Source organism: Hemicordylus capensis, chromosome 3 (assembly GCF_027244095.1).
Source record: "Hemicordylus capensis ecotype Gifberg chromosome 3, rHemCap1.1.pri, whole genome shotgun sequence".
Lineage (NCBI taxonomy): Eukaryota > Metazoa > Chordata > Lepidosauria > Squamata > Cordylidae > Hemicordylus > Hemicordylus capensis.
This window is the reverse complement of record NC_069659.1, coordinates 348,410,215-348,422,247: the sequence shown is the minus strand read 5'-3', so window position 1 is coordinate 348,422,247 and position 12,033 is coordinate 348,410,215. Positions and strand designations below refer to the sequence as shown.

Here is a 12,033-nt window from a genome sequence, read left to right as displayed (position 1 = left end):
TTTTGGGCCCGGTCAAACCAGACCCGGTTTGAGTTCGAACCGAGCCCATTTGACTGGCTCTGAGCTATACTGGCAAAGGAGAATCCGGTGAGGATTCCCAGGGGTAGGGGGGCTGTTCTAAGTCTAGAGGGGGTGAATTTAATACTCACAAGCAGGGGCGTAACAATGGGGGGGCAGGGGGGGCACGTGCCCCAGGCGCCACTTGGGAGGGGGCGCCAAAAAGTGCCCCTGCCAGTCCCCTGCTTTTGGCAAAAAAAATTTCTTGTGTGATTTTTTTTTTTTTTGGTCATTACGGAGCTCTCCGGTGGGCGGGAGCTCCCATTGGCTGCCAGAGAACACATGACCACCATGCTGGTTGTCTCAGTTCCTCCCTCCCTGCTTGCTGCACGCAGGAGGAGTGGAGCGGAGTAGCTTGTGAGAGCTGCTGCTGCTGGGGATGTTCCTTGACTCTGCCTGCCTGCCTGCCGTTTGCCCACCACACTGCCCTCTGGCTGCATTTTATTCTTCTGTTCTGCATTAACAAAGTAAGTTTCATTGCTCAAATCTCTCTCTCCCCCGTGTGTGTTGTGTGTGAGAGAATGCCCCTACTCCCTTGCATAACGTCCTCCTTTTAGCTCTTCTGTGCTTTGCATAGCAGGCTTCACCCCCCCACCACCCCTAAACCGAGGGTAGCTGCCTGCAAGTGGAGCCAGTGGCGCTCTCCTGGCTTGCATTGTGTGAGTTTCTGGCTTGCAATGTGTTTCTGGCTTGCAGTTTCTGGCTTGCATTGTGTGAGTCCCGGTGGGATTGCAAAAGGAAACTCACGCAATGCAAGCCAGGAGAGCGACTTGTGGCTCCACTTGCATTGCCCGAGTTTCCTTTTGCAATCCCACCTCTGCAAAAGGAAACTCATGCAATGCAAGAGGAGCCACAAGTCACTCTCCTGGCTTGCATGCATGAGTTTCCTTTTGCAGAGGTGGGATTGCAAAAGGAAACTAGTAGTACTAGTACACAAGATCTTTGCAGCTCTGCTAGTAATTACAACTTCTGGATCATCCCTTAGCATGGGGGGTGGGGTGGCAAATTTAATTTGGAACTCATTAATATAATTTTTGAATAATGTTCAGTCTGTCTGGACTAATACTAGGTTTATTCTTTATAGCAGATTTTTATTAGCAACATACAGTCTACAACATTTTCAGCCTTGTTCATTTGGTGCATATTGTAGATGTTCTGTCTCCAAAACATAAGTACAGCATCTATATTTTTGAAGGGGGGGAAATCCCATTTAATACAGTGTGAACAAATTGGTCCAAAAAGTAGCAATGGGAAGTTTTTCTTTCTGCCCCTGTAGCTTTAATAAGATAGAGTGCACAAATATCACTTGATTAACAGCTGAGATATTAATTTCCCTTTTTGGTTGCTTGACTCACAGCGAGAATCATGTCAAGGCAGTGGAGAACCAATTAAATTGATTTTAATCTTTGTTAGGGAAGATAACATGCCTTTTTCTCTCCTTGTTTAAATAATTAAAGTTTCAGTAGGTATTATTTCTGGCTTTAAAGAAATTGGTATCTTAATGTAATGGAATCCTTCTAATTACATACTTAATAGTTTTTAAAAAGTTAATCACGGTTTTTCATTCAATGTGTATTTTGTTTTACATATTAAACTTATATTTTCCTTTGAGAAAGTTTTAAAAATAAGAGGAAATTGGGAAGGCTTTTTTAAAACAAAGAAAAATCTCACCCCTACTTATTCATGATCTTTTTGATTTGCCTGTGTAATTTCAAGCAAGTCAGATGTATGTTGGGGGTATTTATTTATGTGTATTTATTTCAAGCAAGTCAGATGTAATTGCAAATAACATGCAGAAGATCCCAGGTTCAATCCCTACCTCCAGGTAGGGCTGGGAGAAACTCCTGCCTGAAACCTTGGAGAGCTGCTGCCAGTCAGTGTGGGCAATAGTGAGCTAGGTGGACCAATATCTGACTCTGTAGACAGCTTCCTACGTAATCAAACCATAACTTGCCCTTATGTTCAATCCAATTGGATGCATTCACATTCACAGCTTACATCCAATAAACTGCTGAGTAAGCCCTCCAAACTAGGATCACACAGTGTGGTTTGCAATTCTGGTATATGAAGGGCCCAAACCTCAGTTTTGCTGTTCAGGTGCATAGGCAAACGGTGATTTAATTAAACCAGGAGGTTATTTATTAAGACTGTGTATGAGAGGGAAGCAGAAAGAGGAGGAGATCATGGCTCAAATAATGGTGGCTGAATGTGGCCATTGAGTTTCCCAGGAATACAACCAACGTAAAGTGTGCTACAAATAGACATTATTATAGAATTAATAAACATAGAATATCTATGATAGACTAGAATATATGTCTATTATAATTTAAGTCTCTATTATAATATAAGCATAAATCTTGAATAGACTAGAATATCTATGATGGAAAAGACTAGAATACCTGTCTTGTCTTTTCCATTTTGGGACACAAAACCTATTACTATGTTTAAAAGCATTTATTTTCTGGCCATGAGGACTGCAAACTTAGGCTGTTAGTATGCAAGACATTTCTTTAAAATATATATTTCTAAAGAGCCTTGTAGCCTCATGTTTCCTTTTTCCTGTCCTAGTATACTTGCATGGATGCAGCCCACAACCCACATTTGACTATGACTGTGACACATTTCCATATTTCCGGGGGCAGCCAGGGGGAAGGAGAGTGGGGGGTGGGGTGGCGCAATTTCAGTGCTTGCCCCGGGCGCCGTTTTCCCTAGTTACGCCTCTGCTCACAAGTACAAGCTGTGGCTGCAGTGGCCGCAGGGTGTGTGTGTGTGTGTGTGTGTGTGTGTGTGTGTGCTCCCCCCATCCCCGCTGGCCTTCCCCTGAGTTCAGTATCTGAGTTCAGCGCCTGAGTTCAGGCCTCTGTGCATGCGCAGGGACCATTTTAGTGACCTCCATGCATGCACAGAGGCGGTTTGCATGACCACAAGTGTCCTCTGTGTATGCTGAGGTTACTAAAATGGCCCCTGTGCATGCGCAAAGGCCCCAGTCAGGCCAGAGAAGTCCTGAAGCGGGCTTCCAGCTGTCCAGGCTACTCAGGGGGAGGCTGGTAGGGGTGGGGGGAGCCACCAGCCCCACAACCGCCACAGCTGTGGCTTGTACTTGTATTACATTCACAACTTCTGGACTTAGGAGAGTCCCCCTTCCCCTGCAGTGGTAAAGGGGAATTCTCACCGGATTCTCCTTTACCAGTGTAGCTCTGAGCCAGCTCAGTTTAAACCGGGCCTGGTTCGGTTCGAACGCAGACTGGCCAAGGCCAGTCCGGTTCGACTCCAAACCTGTCGAGCTGAGCCAGCTCGCACCCCGCTATTGAGAACTCCCACCTTAAATGCTTTGACTGGTAGGAGCTGATAAGGGCCGGACTGCCAGAGAGACTGTCTAAAACCAGCCTGGCTATTGCTATTTCCTTCTTCCCATTTCAGCACCTGCTGCATGCTGTTAAGGATCCAAGCGAAATGTGTCTATAATAGAATGAACTGACATATCGAAATACAGTGGTCAAGAAGCTTCGGGGTGAGGTGAGGAGAGCAGTGGTTTGTGTGTTTGGGTTTGGTTTTTTGGCTGCGTGGTAGAGATCAGCAGTCCCTAAGCCAATTCTCAGCCCCTGCAGGTTCCCACCTGGCCCGCGGGGTGCCCATTTGGATTCGAGAAGGGTTCATGTGGGAAGCAACGAGACCACTGGCATGGGATCTGTTTGCAGCCCATTTGGGAGAGTATGGAGAGGAGAGCTGGTCTGGTGGTATCAAGCATGATTTGTCCCCTTAGCTAAGCAGGGTCCGCACTGATTGCATTTGAATGGGAGACTAGAAGTGTGAGCACTGTAAGATCTTCCCCTTAAGAGATGGAGCCACTGCTCTGGGAAGAGGAGAAGGTTCCAAGTTCCCTCTCTGGAAGCATCTCCAAGAGAAGGCTAAGAGAGACTCCTGCCTGCAACCTTGGAGAAGCCGCTGCTGCCAGTCTGTGTAGACAATACTGAACTGGATGGACCTATGGTCTGACTCCGTATACGGCAGCTTCCTAGGTCCCTTTGTCCTATGACCTATCACCTGGGCCCTTCTTCATGAAAGGGAGGTGCTCCACCAATGAGTTACAGCTCTTCCCAAAGGGCTCGGGATAATTGTCTTCCCCAGCAACTCTGGATGACGGTGGGTCCCCGGTCAGTCTATGGGCCTCCACAGATGCCCAACGATATTGGCTGCTGATACCTGGCCTGATAGTATCCTCCCCATCACACTCTCCCAGCAAGTATCCTCTGCCCCACCCGGAGAACTTCTTGGAGACCCGGCTCCAGTTGCATCGTCTGCTTGCTCCCCCAAGCCCAGTGAGTGTCCACTAGGCGAATTAGGAGTAGAGGGAGTGAGGAAGGGCCTTCCTCTTTATTTCTCCTCTGATTTTTCTCTCCCTCTGCTCCAGCTTCCTCTGGCTGGTAGACCAATACTCTCAGGGGTCTCTAACTGCCTCCTTCTTGCTCCCGGCTCTGCCTGCATTCCTCATTGGCCGTGCGGCTTCTCTCCCTCCCTCCCTCTCTGCTCTGCACTATGAAATTAGAAAGCTCAGGGGCACAGGCTTTTCCATCCAAGTCTGTAACTTCCACAATAAACCATTCTTGTTTTTGAACCTTAAAGCTCTGTCTCAAGATATTCTTGAATGGGCTTGCTCTTCTCACACATGTTTGCTTTGCTGTCACAGGGGTGAACTAAACCTCTCCCCTCCATCAGGGCTCACCCCACAGTTTCAGAACCACTGCCTTTCTCCTTAACCCTCTTCAACCTTAACTAAAACATAGCCCACGCAGATCAGTGGGTCCAGTTCACCCCTTGGCCTGTCTCTGCCCTGCCCTTCCTTTGTCATCTCCTCCAGTGAGCAACTGCTTTGCATGCAGAAGAGGTTCCTGGTGTCCGATCCCTAGCTTCTTCTGGTAGGGCTGGGAAAGACTCCTGCCCGGGACCTTGGAGAGCTGCTGCTGGTCAGCGTCGACCAGGGCTGCACAACCTTGATTCTTTGGCAGATGCTGGACTACAACTCCCATCATCTCTGCTTTCTCCCCCACAGTGGCTAAGGATGATGGGAGTTGTAGTCCAGAGACAGTTGGAGGGCAAACTTCAGCCCTGGTGTAGACAATGCCGAGCTAGAGGAACCAATTATCTGACTTGGTATGCAGCAGCTTACTATGCTCCTGTGTTAGACTGTAAGTTCTTTGGGGGCAGAGACCCGGGTTTTTGCATTTATGTGTCTCTGCAATGTGCCATGTACCGCAATTTATACATAGAGAGAGAGATCCTAAACACCAACGGTAATCATAATCTGCTGCTGACATTGAACTTTTCCTCCCAGTGGGATCTGCACTGCTATTTTAGTTCTCATCCCTGCCTTTTCTTGAGCATCATTTCATGTAGTCTCAAGGACCACCCAACCAGATCCCCTGGAGCAGCCACGCAAGGCCCTTGTCATAATCCACTTTGAGGAGCCGTGAGGGACGGACATGCGTATCTTTCTGCGTGGAGGCACCCCCAAATGCCTGCCTCCCTCACCAATCTCCGAGCAGGGAGCCCTCTCCTTTCTCCTGCCCCAGGGAAGGCGGGAGGCATCTCCCCACCCAGTCGGCTTTTCTCCCTGCCCATTCCCACCAAGCCTGGGCAGTCTTTTGCTCCTGAAGGAATCGGAGAGACACCGACAAATTGGAGGCACTTCAGAGCCGCACAACAAATGATCCGAGGCCTGAGGGAGCAAGTTAATAAGGAAGATTAAAGGAGCTGAATTATTCATAGTCTGGTTGAATGAAACCTCGAAGCTGGAGAGGGGATTGAAGGGAAACATGCAGTGCGAGGGGTGGTAGCCAGCAAGAAGAGGTTTTTTAAAGGAGAAGATCAGGCCAGCAGCCTTTCAGCGCCCCAGGCAAAATGTTAAAATCTGCCCCCCTGCTTTAGATCCCATCCCAATGGTCAGTACTCCTCACTCACTCCTGGTATCTTGCAAATGAATATATGAAGCTGCTAACGCCAAGTCAGATCCATTGATTGATCCAACCAGCTCCGCACTGCCTACTCTGACTGGCAGTATCCATTCTTCTAGCTCTGCACTGCCTACTCTCACCGGCAGCGTCCCCGCAAATTCTTGGTCAAGGTTCACGGGAGGAGTCTTTCCCAGCCTTGTTAAGTGTGGTGATGCTGGTGATCCTCATTGGCTGTGCAGCTCCTCTCCCTCCCTCTCTGCTCTGCACTATGAAGCTAGAAAGGTTCCTGAGGACTGGAACCTTCAGCATGCAAAGGATGTGATGTACAACGGAGCTCCGTTCCCTGCCCACAATTAACTGACTCATAAATTGCTTCCATGCATGAACTGTCGGTGACCATTGGATTTCGCGGGGAACAGAGCCGTTCTTCTTCAGGGCAGCCTCTCTCTCTTTCAGCTGCTCCACACGACCAAGAGCACAATGTTGTGTCATTAGCAGAAAGTGTGTTGTGTGTTTGCCCACTGGGCTCACAGGTGCCCTGCTAACACAAGCAAGCGAGCCAAGCCACAGAGACTGCCTGGAAGGCATCCTTAGACCAAAAAGCTTCTGAGGGACCGATTGCACCATTGGCTTCTGGGCTCATCACTCAGCAGCACAGCAAAGCGAGGAGGCACATGGAACCCAAGATCATGGCCACCCAACCCTAAATGAGGTCGGAGGTGTGCCCACCCAGGTTGCAAGAGCCAGGTTCACTCCTGATTGGCGGTCATGTAAATCAAAATATCTAGGTAGGAGAAGGGGAGAGTGATGGTGTGGGAGGCAGGTCGTGGGCAGGACCAACACATCTGACCCATATTCTGTCCCCTGCATTTTACTGAGGGTGGGCAAAAGCAATGCCATCGAGTGGGTTTCAACTCCTGGCGACCACAGAGCCCTGTGGTTGTCTTTGGTAGAATACAGGAGGGGTTTACCATTGCCTCCTCCCGCGCAGTATGAGAGGATGCCTTTCAGCATCTTTCTATATCGCTGCTGCCCAATATAGGTGTTTCCCATAGTCTGGGAAACATACAAGTGGCTACGAATATTTATATACCTCTCGTCAACAAAGTTCTCAAAGTGGTTTACACAGAAAAATAAAGAATACACAAATAAGATGGTTTCCCGTCAACAAAGGGCTCACAATCTAAAAAGAAACATAAGGTAGACGCCAGGAGCAGCCACTGGAGGGATGCTGTGCTGGGGGTGGACAGGGCCAGTTGCTCTCCCCCTGCTAAATATAAGAGAATCACCACTTTAAAAGGCATCTCTTTGCTCAGTTAGCAGGGGGCACACGACCCTTCCCACACGATCACTCTCCCATCCTCCCTTCATCTCTGGATTCACGTGACCGCTGATCAGAAGAGTGCACGGCTCTCCCCTCCTGACTGAGCCCTCCTCCTCTACAGAGTTGCAATGAGTGGAAAGAACAAATTGGAACCCCGCCTTCTGGCCCAATCAAGAGGCCCACACCTGGGCTGAGGTGGGGTCCTAGTGGAGTTTGTCATTCACCTGGGAGTTTTTCACACAGGCCTTTTGAAACTCTTTAGCTCAAAACTCCTCCGGAATGGATGGGGTGCGTTCACATATCGGCTAGATTTTCCCCGAAGTCCCTGTAAGTGATCAGGGAGCAGTTAACACACAATTTGGGTTTTTCACACTGTGTGTTAGAGTGTAAGGTAAAGGTAAAGTGTGCCGTCAAGTCCTTTTTGACTCCTGGCACCTACAGAGCTCTGTGGTTTTCTTTTGGTAGAATACAGGAGCGGTTTACCATTGCCTCTTCTAGCGCCGTTGAATCGATGCTGACTCCTGGTGACCACACAGCCCTGTGGTCATCTTTGGTAGAATACAGGAGGGGGTTACCATTGCCATCTCCCACACAGTATGAGATGATGCCTTTCAGCATCTTCCTCTATTGCTGCTGCCTGATATAGGTGTTTCCCATAATCTGGGAAACATGCCAGTGGGGATTCGAACCGGCAACCTTCTGCTTGTTAGTCAAGCATTTCCCCGCTGCGCCACTTAAGGTATCCAGGGTAAAAACATCCACTATTTGTGTTGGTTTTGGGGGACAACTTCGAGTTTTCAGTAAAGCCTCCCAGTAAACTCACAGTAAAGCCTCCTGTGTCTAAATGTCCCTGGCAACTGCCAGGGATTTCTTGGAGTGACACCTTAACGTGCTGACAGCTGTGGCTCTGGCATAGGTACAAAATGAAAGCTCCCTTTTTGAGCTGGTCCAAGACTCAAGAGCTGATCTTGTGGTAGTGAGTATGAATTGTCCCCTTTGCTAAGCAGGGTCTGCCCTGGTTTGCATTTGAATGGGAGACTATATGTGTGAGCCCTGTAAGAGATTTCCCTTAGGAGATGGGGCCACTCTGGGAAGAGCATCCTCATTCCTAAATGCAGAAGGTTCCACGTTCTTACCCTGGCATCTCCAGATAGGGCAGAGAGAGACTCCTGCCTGCAACCTTGAAGAAGCCGCTGCCAGTCTGTGTAGGCAATACTGAGCTCGATGGACCAATGGTCTGACTCAGTAGAAGGCATCTTTCTATGTTTTTCTGCTGAGGTGCAGTGCCTTTAACAGGAAGAATTTCATCACATGAATCCTTCCCTAGAACAGAGATGCAGTGATTGGGGGCTGGGGGCATGACACCTGTTTAATTATTTTATTTTATTTATGTATTTTATTTTGTTTATTTATTTGTTTGTTATTTCTCTGTGTAAACCTCCCCGAGCTATTTTTGGAAGGGCAGTATAGAAATTGAATTATTATTATTATCATTATTATCATTATTATTATTATTAATAATTTCTGCCTGACAAATAGCTATTAGAGTCATAGGTGCTCCGTCAGGAGGAAAAGATGGCAACTGATTCAAGATTGCCCCCCCCACGCCACTTTTCCTCTGTCAGCCAGAGACAGAAAGAATACAAAAGTTTCCAAAGAGAGAGGCTTTATCCTTCAGACCAAGTTAATTAATCCACTTAGGAGCCATTCATCTGCATGGGAGCTGCCAACAATGGGCCATTTTCCTCCCACCAGGGCCATTTTGCCCACCCCCCAAAGCTGGGGGGGGAGGGAAAGCAAGCAGGTGTCTCTCAAGACTTGTTTGCGGTGAAGCAGCCAGAGGGAATGGAAGGGACAAGGTTGAACGAGGAGAAGGCTGGCATGATTTCCAGGCAAACCTTTCTATGCAAGATTTCTAGGCAAATCAAAATGGACAGGCTGTCTAGGAAGATAGGCGTTCCAAGAATTTTAAAAAATCACTCATGCAGAGGGTCTCCACCCTTCCCAGATGTTGTTGGACTACAACTCCCATCATCCATTGAGGCTCGGGATGTTTGGAGTTGAAGTCCAATGACACCTGGGTGGCACCCAAGATTGAGAGACCCCACACTAAGCAAATATGATGCCCCAGTTGGGCTCAAACTGGATGTGATGCAGTAATGATCATCATCATCAACATCATCAGTACACTTTATTTGTTAGGCGCCCCATAACAAACTGTTCTCTGGGCGCTTTCAACAACATTACACAATTTTAAAAAACATTTTTAAAACATCAGTTACAATCAGATCAAACTTTTAAAAATTTAGAAGGCCTGAGTGAACAAAAAGAACAAAGAACTATAAAGAACTGTCTAAAAGAACAAAGTAATGAAGCCAGGGGAACCTCACTGGGGAGGCTATTCCATAAATGGGTGCAACCACCAAAAAGGCCCTCTTCCCAGTAGCTACCCACCTCACCTCATTTGGCAGAGGCACCCAGAGGAGGGCCTCTGAAGAAGATCTTAAGGTCTGGGTTGAGTCACATGGGGCAAAGCACTCTCTCAGCTAACCCAGGCCCAAGCCATTTAGGGTTTTAAAGGTTGAAACCAGCACTTTGAATTGAGCCTAGCAACGGACATAGGAACACAAGAAGCTGCCATATACTGAGTCAGACCATAGGTGCATTGAACTCAGTATTGTCTACACAGACTGGCAGCGGCTTCTCCAAGGTTGCAGGCAGGAATCTCTCTCAGCCCTATCTTGGAGATGCTGTCAGGGAGGGAACTTGGAACCTAGATGCTCTTCCCAGAGCGGCTCCATCCCCTAAGGGGAATATCTTACAGTGCTCACACTTCTAGTCTCCCTTTCGGAGAGGAGAGCTGGTCTTGTGGTAGCAAGCATGACTTGTCCCCATAGCTAAGCAGGGTCTGCCCTGGTTGCATCTGAATGGGAGACTGGAAGTGTGAGCACTGGAAGAGATTCCCCTTAGGGGATAATGGGGCCGCTCTGGGAAGAGCAGAAGGTCCCAAGTCCCCTCCCTGACAGCATCTCCAAGATAGGGTTGAGAGAGATTCCTGCCTGCAACCTTGGAGAAGCCGCTGCCAGTCTGTGAAGACAATACTGAGCTAGATAGACCAATGGTCTGACTCAGTATATGGCAGTTTCCTATGTTCCTATGTTTCATATGCAGCCAGGGCGGGTCCTGCTTAGCTTAAGGGGAGAAGTTATGCTTGCTACCACAAGACCAGCTCACTTCCCATACTGCACTGCACATACTGGACTGGGAGCCAGTGCAGCTGATGATGCACTGGCATAATATGCTCAAAATGTCCAGTCCCCGTTACTGATCTTGCAGCCCTATTTTCTACCAGCTGCAGTTTCCAGACCATTTTCAAAGGCAGCCCCACAGCAGGGCCAAGCTATTTCTCTCCAGATAAGGTTGCAGTTGGTGTATTTACCGAAGCTGATAAAAGGCCTCTAGTGACAGTGCTGGATCCTTGAGCACCCCCAAGCTGTGAACCTGGTCCTTCAGGGGGAGTGCAACCCCATCTAGGACAGACACTGAACATCATTCACCTGGGCAGAGGAACCACCGACCAGCAGTACTTCTGTGTTGTCCGGATTGAGTCTCAACTTGTTCACCCTCATCCAGTGTCCAATCCAGGCACTGATTCAGGACAGTCACCGCCTCCCCTGCATCTGGGCGCTTTCCAGATTACACCCTGCAACGGTGGATCTCGGAAGTGGGCTTCCACACTTCCTGTGTTGTGGCACTGCAGTCCCTACGCTGACAGGAGGGTGCCACCGTTCACATTTCCAATGACTTGTTTCGAATTTAATCACTGCAATATATTATTATTATTATTGTTTACACAGTCAGACAGGTGTTATTGACTGGTTTGTTTTATCCAGACATTGAGTCCTTCCCAAGGACCTGGGATGGCTGCATTTTATCATCAGTGTTGTTACTGTTATTATTATAGATATCGTCACAAAATATAAGCTGTTCCCAGTAAAGTTGCTTTTTGTAGTTGGCTGATGGTGATTTCTGTGGCCCCGAGGGTGTTGAGGTGCTCCTCAATGTCTTTTGGAATTGCACCTAGGGCGCCAATTACTACTGGGATTATTTTGTTTTTCTTTCTTCTCGACTACAGTTATATCTGGTGTATTGTGTGGCAGATGTTTGTTTGTAGTCGGAATTATTATTATTACTATTATTATTATTTTCAGTTTCTATACCGCCCTTCCAAAAATGGCTCAGGGCGGTTTACATAGAGAAATAATAAATAAATAAGATGGCTCCCTGTCCCCAAAGGGCTCACAATCTAAAAATAAACATAAGATAGACACCAGCAACAGTCACTGGAGGTACTGTGCTGGGGGTGGAGAGGGCCAGTTACTCTACCTCTGCTAAATAAAAGAGAATCACCATGTTAAAAGGTGCCTCTTTGCCAAGTTAGCAGCCTACAGCTGTTAGCTTATAGCTCCCAGAATCCCTGGCTATTGGCCACTGTGGCTGGGGATTATGGGAGCTGTAGTCCAAAAACAGCTGGGGGGGAGCTAAGTTGAGCAGGCCTGCTCTAGCTGGAGGTGCCACCAGGGACTGAACCTGGGGCCTTCTGCATGCAAAGCAGATGCTCTGCCATCAGTAGAGTAGCCACCATTGGACAAGGGGGGGGGACACATATGTCCCTAGGCCATGGGAGTGTGGGGGCCACCA

General features: G+C 48.2%; 1 long non-coding RNA gene across 1 annotated transcript; it reads left to right on the top strand.

Moving 5' to 3' along the window:
- The first annotated feature begins 316 nt into the window (after window positions 1-316).
- On the top strand, window positions 317-11,588 carry LOC128349041 (uncharacterized). The gene is made up of 3 exons (XR_008318515.1): window positions 317-524; window positions 3,478-3,573; window positions 10,685-11,588. It is a non-coding gene; the product is annotated as an uncharacterized LOC128349041 (long non-coding RNA).
- Window positions 11,589-12,033: the final 445 nt, after the last annotated feature.